At 41.8% G+C, this 15773-nt stretch overlaps 1 protein-coding gene across 2 annotated transcripts in view; it reads right to left on the bottom strand.

Annotated features, from left to right (window-relative positions):
* The window catches only part of ccdc120a (coiled-coil domain containing 120a), a 58584-nt gene extending 43844 nt beyond the window's left edge, over positions 1 to 14740 (bottom strand). For both annotated transcript variants that reach the window (XM_046872200.1, XM_046872202.1), the window contains exons 1-2: positions 14596 to 14740; positions 14002 to 14135 (exon numbers count right to left, since the gene is read on the bottom strand). The gene's annotated coding sequence lies outside the window, so the exon portion shown is untranslated. The remainder of the gene's footprint in view (positions 1 to 14001; positions 14136 to 14595) is intronic.
* Between the last annotated feature and the right edge of the window lie 1033 nt (positions 14741 to 15773).

The following is a 15773-nucleotide window of genomic DNA, read 5'->3' as shown; positions in this document are numbered from 1 at the left end:
TGCTCAACAGCACGTGAGGGCCCTCCAGTGAGTTTTGGCTTAGTCCTCGGAGACATCCAGGTCTGGGTAATCAGGAGCTGTACAGTACATGCTGGCTCAGGTGTGCTTAGAAATGATAGACAACAATTTGTGGTCTGGTGGAGCGTCCCCAAGGACCAAACTCATGCACCTTGACTTCCTGTGTTACAGTGTGGAGGAAAAATGTGATATTAATTATCATATCTAAAATAACATTCTAGATATGCTGTTTCTCCATCGTTGGACATTTCAAGGCTCAGGCATGGAAGTGTTTGTGTCGAAGCTATAATGATCTCAGATCTTGAGCTAATTTATGAGTTGCTCAGGAGCTCCTGGTTCCACAACTTCAACTGACTGTATAGAGAAAGGACTCCTAATCACACACTCTGGTGCTCAGGATATTTCTCACTTTCCGGTCTTTGTAATGTTTTAATGGTTTATAATGAAACTCTTGGTGTCTTTTTGAGTCTGGTTCCTCTCAAGGTTTCCTCCTCATACCATCAAAAAGAGTTTTTATATTTAAATGCATTCATCAGGCCAAACAATATTTGGGCAAAAGTATTAGTTTTCCAGCCATATCTGGTTCTTAAAATTGTTCCTCCACTTGGACTAGGAGAAGCAAACTCGCTCCAGCATGATAACCAGCTTCAAACCATGAAGATCTGCTTTCCATAGGTTGGAGTGGAAAATCTCCTGCAATAGAGTTTTGACCTCAATCCTATTGAACAGCTTTGGGATGAAATTTTCACACTGGGTGCACCCCGAAGCCTTCAAAATCTTGTGGAACATCTTCCCAGAAGAACTGACAGGAAAAATGGACTACATGTGGAATAGGATGTTCACCTGGTGTCCACCTGAATATATTTGATCTAAAAACAGGAAACGAGAAGACATGGGGCGTCTCCCTTTCAAAGTGTCTTGCATAAGCTTCACCACTTCAGAATGACTTTCCACCGCAACACTTGTTCAGCTGCAAAGGTTCACTCTGAGCTTTTGGTGACCACACCCTCTGATCAGCGTTAACACCTGTTTCTCCTCATTAGTCTCGTTTTTTCGTCCTGTTACTCACTCGTTACTCAGTGTAAATACATCATTTCTTGTTTTTCTCGTATTGTTGCTCCGTCTCTGTACTGCATGCGTAAATCATGGTTACAGGTTTTTTCCAAGTTCTTCTCAAGCTTCTCGTTTTCTACATATTCTTTTTTTTTGTTTCAAGTTTGTAGTTTCAGGTTCTTTGTTCATTCAATTTCAGTCAGTGTTCTGGTCTGAACCAGAGAAGGTCTGGAGTTTATCTCTTCAGAACATTGAGCATGAAGTGTGAAAGTGGAAACACTCAGGGGCACCATGTACACACACACACACACACACACACACACACACACACACACACACACACACATTCACACCTAGAGTTAATTTAGAGTTTAAATTTACATCTATGGCATTTGGAGATGCACTTATCCAGAGAGACTTACACTTGAGCAGTTTGGGGTTAAGGGCCTTGCTCAAGGGCCCAGCAGTGGTAGCTTGCTGGTGCTGGGATTTCAACTTCTAATCCAGAATCCAATGTTTAAACCACTCAGCTACCACCTCCCTTACTAATCAACCCCAAAACACGTTTTTGTTAGACAGAAAACAGAAGGAAGCCAAAGAATCCAGAGGAAACCTGACATGGACTAACATGTAGAAGAACTAAGATGAGCTCAGGATCAAACAGGGGACCCTGGAGATGTCTCATTGTGTGTATTAATCTTAAGGACACAGTCTGTGACAGTGATATTTGAAGTTTCCTGAATAAATTGACTCATTATATGCATCCTATTGCCTCAGGCTCCTGTAGCTTAATTCCTTCCTGTATATATATACAGCATGTTCCAGCATGGCAATGCCCCTGTGCACAAAGTGAGCTCCATGAAGATCTGCTTTAGATAGTTTGGAGAGGAAAATCTCCTGCTATAGAGCTTTGATCTCTTCCCTACCCGAACACCTTTGGGATGAATGTGAACGCTGACTGCACCCCAGGTCTCCTCACCCTCACCTACATCAGTACCTGACTTTACTAACACCCTTGAGGCCTGATGAACACAAATGTCCACAAGCACACTCCAAAATCTAGTGGAACATCTTCTGAGAAGAGTGGAAGGAATTATAAGAGCGAATTGGGACTAAATGTGGGATGCGATGCCAAAAAAGCACATACGGTACTTATGACCAGGTGTCCCAAAACATTTGGCAATATAGTGTGTGTGTGTGTGTGTGTGTGTGTGTGTGTGTGTGTGTGTGTGTATAAAACCCATAACCCCCACTCTTCTGGGAAGATTTTCCAATAGATTTTGGAGTCTGATTTCTGCCGGTTAGTAAAATCAGGTACTGATGTAGGTGAGGTGAGGAGACCTCACTATCCAGCTTTATAGCAGAAGATCTTCCACTCCAACCCATGAAAAGCATATCTTCATGGAGTTGGCACAGGGGCACTGTTATACTGGAACGTTTGGGTGAAGAAAAAAAAATGTCATGCTCCTACATCCAAAGACGTCATATACAATTTGTGTGCCTCTAATTTGTGTGGTAATAATTTGGAGAGGAACCACATATGGCTGGAAAGACCAGGTGTCCCAATAATTTTGTCTATATAGTGTATATACACACACACACACACACACACACACACACACACTTATCCTAGTCCGTGGTTTTGAGCTGTGTAATATGAAATTCTCCACAGTCCTCTAACCACAGGGTTAAATCAGGTTTAGCTGATGTGGAGATGGGAGTCTGAAGTGAAAGAGCGCCCTCTTTGGTCAAGAAAATGCACTACACTAATAGGGGGGCAGCACTTTATATTTTTCCCAATTAATAAATTGCCACACTTTCCCAAAAATGTTCAAAAATACATTTCAGCTTTTCTGCCAGAAGCTCCTGACGTCTCCCCTGAATCCGAGGGAAAAACACCTGAACGCATCCCTAAGGGAATTTCTATTCATGAAGAAACTGATGAGCACATTAACTCCATCCTCTGCTCTCTACTCACAATAAGAGACGCAAGAACATTGTACACACTGATTCAACCGATGTTACTATCCAACATGTTTCCAAGACATACAACATATCAGCTGTGTGTGAGCGAGAGAAACCAGTACGTGCCAGAGCGAGTTCAAAACCGGGTCACATGCCTCTTCAGATTTCAATTTTTGTTAGTGAAATCTAGAGGAGACGCTGGATGTCTCCTAAAGTGTGCACACCATATTCTGCTGGAGGAGCTTCCTTAAAAACCTGGTCAACTGCCAATTCATTTCCATCAGGAGTAGTTCCTAAAGTAAACCCAGGGGGAAAAAAACTAAAAATATACCTCATTATTATCACCGTCGTTTCTTTTGGACAGCAATGAGATGAAATAGGAAATGGAAAGGCTCCTTTTAATGTTCCTCCCGAGACAAGAGAAGCTCAGTGAAGATATGCTTTCCATGGTTTGGAGTGGATCTCCTGCTATAGTGCTTTAACCATATTATACACCCTGTGGGATGAATTTTTTATGCTGAATTTTTCACCCCAGGCCTTTTAAACTCACCTAAATCACCTAAACCCTGCTGAATGAGCACAAATCTCCACATGAACATCTTTCCAAATGAGTGAAGGTTATTATAGCAGCAAAGTGGGACTGTTTACAAAAAAAAAAAAGTCCCCTTGCATCATCAATACAGCGCTCCCAGCATTCCTGCCACTTCTGGAACGTGTCCTGGGAGTCTTCTCGCTCTCACCTTCTGCGATTCGCTCCAGATCTCCGTAACGGTGTCAAAAAACGGTGTCCTCTGAACTGGATATTTATTTTTGGGAAGGGTACGAAGTATGCAGGAGCCAAATCTGGCGAGTAGGGTGGGTGTTGAAGTGAGATTGTGTTGTTTCTGGCGAGAAACCTACGTGTGAGGAGAGCTCTGTGACAAGGTTCGCACGTGATCAGAATAGTTGCCAGTTGCAAAGCTCTTGATGTACACAGGACGATGTCGGTGCTTCCAGTGACTGTGCATGTAGCCTTGTGCTGCCATCTGTTGGCATGTTACAAAACTAGTTTCGAAACCTTTTCATTCCACCTCGTACAGCGGCTGGTTTAGTGCATTAAAATACATTTACAGTATTTGGCAGATAGTATTTAAGGGTCAAGGGCCCAGCAGTGGCAGCTTGGTGGTGCCGTGACCCGAACCTGCAAACCGATCCAGAGTCCAATGCCCCAACCACAGCTAAAAATCAGAAAGAGATGAAAGCAGAGTGGACATATTTAGGATCCGTGAATTTTTTTTTTCATTTTTGAGTACTGCTTAATGTGTTAATTAAATGAGACAGTGGGAGCTCAGGTATTTTTAATTTAGAAAACTCATGACCAACAAAATCTCAGCATTTCTCTCCAACAATGTTCTAGCCACTTATTATTCTTTAACTGCCTGTCTAGCTGAGTTCTTCAGTTTCCTTGATCTCTCTCTCTCTCTCTCTCTCTCTCTCTCTCTCTCTCTCTCTTTCGTTCTCCTTTTCTCTTTTTTGATCTTCTTCCGCAAGCCAACATTTCCTTCAAACGCAACTATGGACACACCCAGTCATCTACACCTTGACTTTCACGGCACTCACGTCCCTTTAAAAAGTGACAACCAGTGAATGAACCTCTGCATCCTCCATACACCGGAGTTACGGGTCTATTTCTTTTGTTTTACATTTTCTTTTCTATTCTCCCCCCCCTCTCTTGCGCCATGTTGCTATGTGATTTGTCTTGCAGTCTGGCCTATATTTTTCTGCTCGAGTGAAACTCCGATCTGTCACAGTTCAACACAGAGTCACACTGCGCAGTACGAGAGTGAGCAAAATACCGTACGAGAGTGAGTGATGGAGAGTGAGAGAGGGTTAAAGGGAGAGAGAAAGAGAGAGGATGGGAGGGGAGGAAAAAAAAAGAGAAGAAGACACTCGACAGGCGAAAGCCAACCGCTGCATGGCAACAACGCTGAAAATCCCCTACTAAAAATAGTGGCATATCGCAGCTTGGCAGTTCCGACTGCACAGCCAATAACCTTTCACCCCTAGGGCGCTGGCACTATGGGGGCGGGGTCGAGGCATCGTGATGGCGTCCAAATGATTGACACGGACCCAGATGTTTGAACCCAAGCAAGGAGGTCAAGCTCTTTTCGTTTGACGTGGCCGAATTTGTTTTAACAATAAAACGATGAAAAGAGCAAAGCTGAGGGTTTGAACAGTGCAGAGATGCACGCTCGTATTTTTTCCCCCGGAAAGTTCCCCCCAGATAAAGGATTGGTCGTCTTCTCGAAATCCCCTGGGCCTTGTTTTCACACACATATTTCTGCCATTGGTCACACTTCAGCCTGCTACTGTCTGAGCGGTCTGTTCAATTTGCCGCAGTCAGCAAAACTCTTTGAAGACGCAATGCCGTGCCATGCTTCGTATGCAACCGCCATGAATCTGTCCGTTCCTTTACATGCCCTTCAAGCACAGAATTACTCTACACTAGGGAACTGGGTTTTGGGAAATGAAAAGAGGTGAACGTCTGAGTCTTATCCTGATTTCATTTAATTCCATACGAGTTTCTAGATATGTATGAGCTCATACCCCCAAAAAACAGGCTCTTTGAATGTTTTTATAGATTGGTGTTGGGTTGCCAAATCTAAGCAGCAGTACATTTGAATTTATTATGTATAGTCAGCATTGTCTCATATAGTCTTGTCTATAAGCCTGTTATTTTTGTCTGTACCGAGAGTCACCAACAGCTGGAACCGAATTCCTTGTAGGTCAAAACACTTGGCCAATAAACCTGATTCTGATTCTGTTGGGAAATGTATCATTTGATAGATTTCATTCCATAGCAACGAGCAACATCAACTTTTCTTTTAATACATGATGTCGTGCAACTTGGCAACAAAAGCTTTCAGACTTAATTCCTCAAAAGTTCTCCTCAGCCATGTTGAAATGATCAATCATGGGGAACTTCGTGGTTCTATGGATCTTCCCTTGAACTTTTCAGGCTTTGCCCCCTCAAAAACAAACAATATAAACAAGAGGAAATGATCAGGAATTACAGCTGTTTCTAGACAGGAGTCTGTGTGGTTTTGGGTGTGAATAGAGAGGCACAAGTCCATCATGGACATCTCAGATCTCATATATAATTCCTATTTTGTGAAGCTTAAAAAGGCTTTTTCCTGCAAATCACATAAATATTCCTAAGACCCATTGTGTTGAGTCTTGTTTGAACAATGTGCTGATCTTAATCGCTTAAGTGTACAAAAAATGTCAAATAAAAAATTAAAATGTACTACAAATACGAAGGTGTTCAATAGAGTAGTGTTATAGCAGGAGATCTTCCTCTCCAACCCATGCTTCGCATATCTTTTTGGGATCTCCTAGATCAAGTGAATGGAAAATCTACATATAGCAACATATAGCTGGAAAAGTCAGGTGTCCCAATACTTTTGTCCATATAGTGTATATCCAGTCGGTGAAATCAAGGTATATATGAGAGTTTTCATATTGCCAGACTCTCCAAAATATTGCACAAACAAAATCCCAAATGCCCATTTATGTTTTTTTTTTAAATAAGAAATGTGAAATATGTGTGTTCATAACCTCCAATAGGGTTTAGGTCCTCTCTTGACCACTAAGCCTAAGCTTTAGTGTTGGGATTCTGCGCTTCTACAGCTTCCGCTGCATGCTTTCGAATATTAAAAGTGGACAAAGTGGGACACATGGTCTCTTGCCCGCAAGATTCCTGCCTGTCGTGCACAGACCTCTGGGTAAAGACAGTGCCGCAGGGCTGAGCTAATACAGCAGGGCAATCTTAATCCACTTTGGCCTCTTTCCAAAAAGTACAATATACTCGTTCTCTCATGCAGGCGACAAAAAAGCACTGCTGCAGCTTTAAACGGGAAGCCTGGTTCACGTTCATGTGCACAAGTAGAGATATATATATATATATATATATATATATATATATATATATATATATATAAGTCTGTATATATAAAATAGGACAGAAAGATTTTCGCCTGCTGAAGATTCTCGAGTTTCCAGTGTGAGAACTTTGTTACCCTCAAAGCAGAAGCTTGAACTTCACGATTTCCAATATGGAGATTTCCGGCTCTTCAGGATGAATGGTGTCGTGGAATGCAGTGTCTAAATCACATGAAATTAGATTTATTTTTTTATACAAAGGACGACTCTTTATATCTCCTCTAATTGAGATCCAACTGAAAACTTGTCACTTGGTTGTTCCACAACACTGACCATAACTATCCTACATGGACAAAAGTTTCTCTCAGGGGGAGAAGTATGTGAAACTCTCAGTTCTGGCACCGAGGTGGTGGAATGAACTTCCCCTAGACGTCCAAACAGCGTAGTCCCTGGCAAACTTCATGCAACGGATGAAGACCTTCCTCTTCCTGAAACACTTAAACTAGCACTTTTTCAGGTTTGCTGTCTTCTCAACAGAGATATAAGCTGATTTATATTAAGTTTGTAATCTAGTGATCCAGTGTAGATTTATTCATTGATGGAGACTCGAACCACTTTTGTACGTCCCTCAGGACACGGGCGTCTGCTAAAAGCCGTAATTGTAAATGTGGACACCTGAGCTTGTGTTTTTTGAACCCCCTATTCCACATTCAGTAATCAATTGCTCTTATAATAAGCTCCACTCTTCACACTGTCATGCTGGAAAAGAATTAGGTTTCTTGCTTCGAGTTTTGGGAAATTTCATGCACCGCATCCAGAGACCTGCTATGCAACTGTGTGGCTCCAAACATTGTGGAGTTTCGCGAAGAACCACACATGGCTGGAAAAGTCTGCTGTTCCAATAGAGTGTATAAGTAGCGGTTATTCTTTAGCAAATTATACAAAATTTAACAAATATTTCCCTAATGTGAATTGGAAAATAATCCGCCTCAGTTTGGAAACCAGAACTTCAGTCAACAATGCATGTGTTTACAGTTACATTTATAGCATTTGGGCAGATTCCTTTATCCAGACGACACTTACATTCATTTTATTCACACAACTGGGCAGCCATGTTGTTAAGGGCCTGGCTCAGGGGCTTAGGGGTGGTAGCTTGGTGTGACTGGGATTTCAACTGGATCCAAAGTCTAATGCCTTAACCACTAAGCATTTAAATTTGGTCTAATTTTTCTTTCTCATGAAAAAGGAATCCTTGTTATTATCCTTATTATTAATCTAAAAATGCTGATTTGTATGTAATGACCGAAATGGGATCAAATGTTTATAGGTGACCAGGTACTGCAAGGCATTTTAGAGTATATAGAAGTATAAAGAACTCAAACAATATAAATAGAAGAGTCAGTCAGTTGTCAGGAATGCAGATTAGGTACCATTTCGACATATTTCCAAAAAATGAAGTGTGAGAGAAGAGCAATATGAGACATCATTTGATCTGATGTACAACATCCGTATCGTAAACAAAATCTTTACACTCACACGTTGAGAAAACATAAAGCGGATAGTCCACTCATCCCACACATTTCCCTTCATAACTCTTCCCTCGGATCCCTCATTGTTTCTCGCTGCTAAAATTCCAAAACTCGAGGCACGGATTTTAAACGTGGCCTCGTTCGTTCGCGATGTGTTTTAAGTCCCTCCTGATTCGTGCTGCCACTAAAAAACGGCACTGCGTCTTCAGACCGCACACCTTCAGACTACATTATAGCTCATAGCAACCCAGATTCTCCTGCCGAACATCCTGCCCCATTCAGCAGACGAGAGAAAGAGTGCGAGAGGGGGATAGAGAGGACTTTGATTTAGGCTCGGTGTAAAATATTCACCGAGCCTCCAGCGGGCAGAGGATGAGCTGCTCTGAATGTCTAATTAGAAATCAGAGGCAAAAGGCTGCCCTAATTATACCCAACCCTACACACTCACTCTTTCACACCCGTGCTCGCCTCCTTTACACACCCCTCCCTTATTCGCTCTGTCGCTCCATCCTTCCTCCACCCCCCCATCTGTCTACATCCTTCTGCTCTTCTTCTCCTCCTCCACCTCTCGCTTCTTTTTCTTTATCGTCCTCTTCTATTCTCTTTGTCCGTTCCCAAGTGGTCCAATAAAGTGGCCCCATTTCCCACTGCAGTCCCGGTTCCCGTAGTCGCCGGCACTCCTACAAGCTCGCGTTCGATCTCAGGCTGCATAATAAGCCTGAAATATCATAGTGTTTATGTAACACGGCAAAATGTGTCACTTTTCACCTTACGTGGCATGTTGTAATAGAGGATTTCATCACGGAAAAAACACCTATCAGGACGGTATTCCGGGACGTCCCTAATTCTTCATGATTTATTAAATGGTTCATTTGCATATCATGACCTTTTTAATGGTATTATATTGTAATTATTGCAATATAGTGGAATGAACCACAATGAACAGGTTATTGGAATAAATGTCCTATTACCGTAATTTCCAGACTATTAAGCGCACCCTTATATAAGCCTATATATATATTCTGCACCCACAGAATTTGACAAAGATTTTTATCTTTAACATAAATAAGCCGCAGCTGTCTACACTGAAACTAATGAACTTTACACAGGCTTTAATGAAAGACAGTGTCTGTAACACGGGTGAAATATGTTGTGGCTCCTTTAAGAGCATAGCGGTATTTTGGGAATAGCCTGCAGCCGCATTTTTCCGCTATTACTGCATGTGTGCAAGGCCGAGGAATATGTCCTTATTATTTTCTGATGCTCATTTCTAAGTTTCTTTGACTAACCCGTAACGCTGTTGCCAAGAAAAATAAAAAAGCACGAGTTTTGGAAACCTGTCTGTGCTTATATGATTTCTGTTGTAACTGGAGTTAGCGAGCTCTCCCTTCACCCAGACTCAACACGTTACAATGGCTGGTATCTAAACAGTAGCCGACCAAGAAAGTCTTTGTTTACTGTCTTCCTGTTCGGAAATTTTATTGATCTAATGTTATGTCGCTCAGTTTTTTGGCTTGAAGTTTGTGAAACCGGGAAAAACCCAGAAAAAATACATAAATTAGCCGCTTCGTTGTTTAAGCCGCGGGGTTCAAAACGTGGGAAAAACTTAGCGGCTTATAGTCCGAAAAATACGGTAATACCCGAATTATTTCCTCTCATCTCTACTAATTCACAAAGATATAATATACACTGTACTGCCTAAAGTTTGCTTTTTTTGGAGTACCGCATTCGAAAATTTTGTCGCAATTTTTCTCTTAGAACTTCCTCCATTCTTTTGGAAAGATGTTCCACCAGATTTTGAAGTGTGCTTTTGGATATTTGTCATCAAGGGTGGTTAGTAAAGTCATGTACTGATTTGTGAGGTGAGGTGACGAGGCCTGGTGTTCACATTCATCTCAAAGATGGTGTTCAGTAGGGGTTGAGATCAAAGTTCTATAGCAGGCCACTCAAGAGCTTCCTCTCCAAACCATGGAAAAGCATATATTAATTTACTTGGCTTTGTGCACAGGGGCATTGCCATGCGGGAACAAGTTTGGATTTCCAAGTTCGTGAACACAAAATTTTTATATACAGCGTCCAGGGACGTCTTATACAATTGTGTGCCTTCAGCTTTGTGGTAACAGTTTAAAGAAGAACCACATATGGCAAGGAAAGATCAGGTGTTCCGAAATAGTGTGAAGATGTGCATGTGAAAAGTCCTCCAAAGGACAAAACAATTTTGCCTTCACTTCATCTAGAAAACCCAAACCTGTTCCAGCATGACAATGCCCCTGTGCACAAAGCCTGGAAGATCTCCTGCTATAGAGCTCAGACCCTCTTATATATCTTCGGAATGCATTTGTTTTACAGACTGCACCCCATCACCTCACCTACATCAGTACCTGACTTTACTCACACCGTTGTGCCTGAATGAATCTCCACAAATCTCCACAAAATCTAGTGGAACATCTTCCCAGAAGAGTGGAGCTTATTATAACTGCAAATGGAGACTGAATGTAGAATGATTTATTTAGAATTATGCCCACAAACTTTTTTTTTTCCTATATATGTGATTACGAATACTGTCTGAACGTTAGCTAATGTGCGAGTCAGAGAGTAAATGTACTGTAAAGAGATACAATACAGATATAAACAGACATGACTGAAAGCTTCCTGTTTCACAGAGGTAAGAAATATGAGGTAACACACACGGCAAAGTCTCTTAGTCTTTCAGCACGATGAGTAGCTGTGATGTGGGAAGTGGATAGAAGAAAGTCACAAAAGCATTGGAAATTTCCAGACAACTGGAACTTATATGCACCTTCACAGAGATTTCCATCATTCATCAAATTCAGCATCATCATAAAAAAAAAAAAAGCAAGAATTGAAGAAGAAAATGGGCTGTATGTATACCTTACATCCCCATGACCATGTTCCTCAACCCCCACACATCAGGAGCCTTGTGTTCTCTGTGCTAAGAAAAGGCAAAGCCAGGTGGCTGCACTGCATCTTCTTTAAGAAGAATTATAGTCAAGGGCCTTTTTCACCTCCAAACTAGTCTGACCCACTTCTTACTGGAAGAACTGCAGAGGAACCGATTCCTCTCTCTCTCTCTCTCTCTCTCTCTCTGAGCCATCTTCTTTATCTTTTCTCTTCTCGCTCCCTATAGCAATGTAATTATGCGATTACACTCAAACTGTAACTTGCAAACAGCAGAAGCAAAAGCTCCAGATTCTGAGAAAGGATTTAATGCACTGCAGTTCTTCTAATGATATCAGGACTCTTACAAAACAATGTTAGAGACGTCTCTGAAAGAGAGAAGCAGAAGACAGAGAAGGAAAAAAGACGGAGTGATAGAGTGAGAGAGAGAGAGAGATAGATTGAGTGAGAGACATAGAGAGGAATAGAGAAAGAGGGAGACACAGAAAGGGACAGACAGACAGAGATAGACAGACAAAGAAAGAGAGACAGAGAGAGAGACACACTCAGAGAAAAATAGACTAAGAGACACACAAACACACACGGAAAGAGACACTGAGAGAGACAGAGACACCCCCCACACACACACACACACACACACACTAAGAAAGAGACGCACAGGAAGAGAAATAAACAGACAGATAGACAGACAGACAGACAGACAGACAGACAGAGAATTACACAGAGAAAGAGAGACTGAGACACACATACATACACACAAAAAGAGACACAGTGGGACAGAGACAGCTCTCGATTCTAATTGGCTGAAAGGTGTTGAACTTATTATATTTGATCACAGATCTGACTGTGGTTCCTTATTGTTGTACGGCGGATCACATTTTTGTTGTAATGCACTTATTCATATTATTTAATTAATAAGCAATCAATTCTGTATTAATACATTGTGACGTGGAAAAACTCTGGAATAGAAGACTATGCACTATTTAATTTATTTAAAGAGCGCTTTTAACAATGGACATTGTCTCAAAGCAGCTTTACAGAGATAAAGCGGTTATAGAGTTGTATAAAAGAGTGTATAAGTTTAGTGCTTATAAGTTTGTTCATAATGAGTGAGCCAGTGGTGACTCTGGTAAGGAAAAACTTTTGACAGCCCTTATCATATATACACTGTATATATATATATATATATATATATATATATATATATATATATATATATATATATATATAAGCCTGTGCATTTATCACCTAGGGGCTTCAGTGTTGTCCTGCCTGTATTAATCCACCTCTTAATACCATCATTATGACACCACGGCTATAGTAACCATCATTATTATAGAGAAACACAGTATAATGCATTACAGACCTGAATCTAATCTAATCTAATCTAATCTGATCCAATCTAACATTCTGTTTAATTACCTGATCAGCTCACGATCTCATTGCTCTCCTTGACTCGAATGCAAACTCCGATATTCAATCCCAATTTTCAACTTGTTGCATTTTTCAACTTTTTAGATCACAATCAATCTGACTTCCTGTTTTGTGGAGAATTTTTGTCAGAATTTCAAACACAATTCAATTTTTTGGTTTGCGGTTGCTTTTTAAAGCAAATCAGATGCTCTGTCAAAGTGAAGAACCCTTGGATCTTTAAATTCAGGTTCAGAAAAGAATACATAAACAACTAGCCAAATTCAATGCATGGCTCATATCATAATTTAAAGAGCTGCTTTTAGGTCACATGACTATTATAGCTCTCGATTCACTGAAAACGGCAGCTTTAATGAAAACACATGGCTAAAGTGTATAAACTTTAAATACTGGACACTCATACAAGACTAACTACACTGTATGGGAAAAAATTGCCTGTTTGCTGCTATAATAAGCTCCACTCTTCTGGGAAGATGTTCCATGAGATAGCAGGAGATCTTCCACTCCAACCTTATCTTCATGGAGTTGGCTTTGTGCACAGGGGCATGGTCATGTTGAAGCAGGGTTGGATCTACTAGTTCAAAGGGGAAATGTTATGCTAGCACATTCACAGATTTCCTACACAGTTGTGTGCCCTCAACTTTGTGGAAGAACTACATGTGCCTGAGTCAGGTGGAACAATATTTTGGTCCATGAAGTACATCTAATATTCTCATATAAGTCTGAGAGTCTAAACATAATATCTAGAGAAGCAGTGATGAGCAATTCCTTAAATATTATTGCAATTAAGCAAAAAGAGTAGGTACTTTATAGTTAAATTGTAAACACTGGCATGAAATATGTGATCAATATGTCAGTGTCTACATTTACCTGCATCCTGCCTGAACTCAGGAAGGGTGTGGCATCATAATGAGCAAATACATCTCAAATGATGGAGAACATGCTTAGAAGATCAAAATCAGCTTTGTTTTTTTTGCGTGTGTGTGAAGGTGCTTTTACCGAATCGATTCACCTGATCGACTCACCTAAAAGAGTCGTTCGGAAAGAGTCACAAGTCACACATCAGTACAAAACATGCACAAGTTCTCCTTCCAAGAAAGCAACATCTGAGCATCTATACATTTTGGGTTCGGTGTGGAAAAATAAAGTGCAAAAACAAACCTACACAGTCCAGGAGTCTCACAGTCGGGGGTCTAACGCACTCCTGGAGATGCAAATCTCGGATTCCTGAGATGATGCCCAAAACATCTTCATATGTTCTTCATATGATCTGGGATCGCCGTGGAGGTGAGGGGAAACCTGTCAGAACAAAAACGATGTCTAGTAATATGATTCCTCAGGATTGGGAATTAAAAAGCGTGCATAAGGAGACGAAACGCGTGCGAACGGGTTTGTCGTGCACGCGACCTTCATTAAATCGGTGTTCATAATAAAGCGCTTTTATGGAGAAGCTGCATCCTAAAAACGGCGTCGCGCGCGCTCCCTCTCAAAGTGCACTAGATGGGGTAAAAAAAAAAATGAAATATAATAATTCACCATCACGCACTAGATAGTGCACTAGATGTCCGTTTGGGATGCAACCCCGTGCCACGCGAGCGCGCCCCGGCGTTTCCAAAACGCACGCACGCACGCACGCACGCGCGCACACGCGTGCAGGTGCAAAGCGCAAGTGCAAAGCGATCCTTCAGGTCTTGCGTGCGTTTGAGGGAATCTGATGTTGCTTTCTTTCCGTTCATCATTCAGAAATAAGGATGTGTACCTGAGTGGATGCTGAACTGGACCTGGACGCTTCCTCCCGCACGCGCTGCTCCGGCATCTCGTTTTTGCGCATCGGTTCAGCCCTCTCTCTCTCTCTCTCTCTCTCTCTCTCTGCTGCAGCCACCGTTAACCTCCCATCGTAAGTGCATGCAGCATCCCTCTCTCCATCTCTCTCTCTCTCTCTCTCTCGCGCCGTGTTTACACAACAGTAAGCGCTGTGGATTTAACCAGGACAACCCTCCCAAACACACCCTCCCTCCATCCTTCCCTCCCTGTCAACCTGGTCACGTGGACCAAGCGATGCGTTTCACGCACACACTCGCTCTCTCTCTCCATCTCACACTCACACGCGCGCGCGCATGCACACGCCCGATGATGGGGTTTTTTTTTACCGCGCGTGGAAACTGCTGACGTTGTGACGTCACTAATTAAGTAGGCCATTAATTGATTTTGTTTATTTATTTCAACCTATTGCGCCGTGTCCACGCAGACATCAAACCTCAGCATGAAACCTCAGCAGTGGTTCTTCCCCGGTCTACTCACATCCACCATCTCATTACACTCATATCATTCATTTGATGAAGGCTGAAAGCCTCGCCCACTTCACCACCATGGACCTGCTCGCACCCTGATTTATATCAGTTTATGAGTCACTGCATTTTGCATGTCAGTTTCCCCACACCGCATTAACAACACCCCTTTTTCTTTTTTTCTAATTTCAGAAACAAAAATCGTTTGCTTTATGATCATATATTCATGGAAGTTCACATTATACTTCCAATCTCTAGTTAATCTCTACAAAAGTATTGTGTCAACTGACATTTCCTGCCATATGTGGTTCTACTCCAAACTTTAACCACAAAGCTGAAGGCACACAATTTTCTCTGGACACGATATATTAAAAATGTGCGTTCACTTAAACTCGGAAACCCAAAACCTGTTCCAGCATGGCAATGCCTCGGTGCACAAAGCGAGCTCCATGAAGATCTGGCTTTGGAGTGGAAGATCTTGGGATGAATTGGAACGCTGACTGCACCCCCAGGTCTCCTCACCTCACCTACATCAGTACCTGACTTTCCAAAAACCCTTGTGACTGAGCAACACCAATATTCACAAGCACACTCCAAAATCTTCCCAGAAGAGTGGAGGGTGGGAGTAAATGTGAAATCCATTGTTTAA

The sequence above is a fragment of the Silurus meridionalis genome, chromosome 17, assembly GCF_014805685.1.
Source record: "Silurus meridionalis isolate SWU-2019-XX chromosome 17, ASM1480568v1, whole genome shotgun sequence".
Lineage (NCBI taxonomy): Eukaryota > Metazoa > Chordata > Actinopteri > Siluriformes > Siluridae > Silurus > Silurus meridionalis.
The sequence above is the reverse complement of the archived record's forward strand: the minus strand, read 5'-3'. Positions and strand labels throughout refer to the sequence as shown.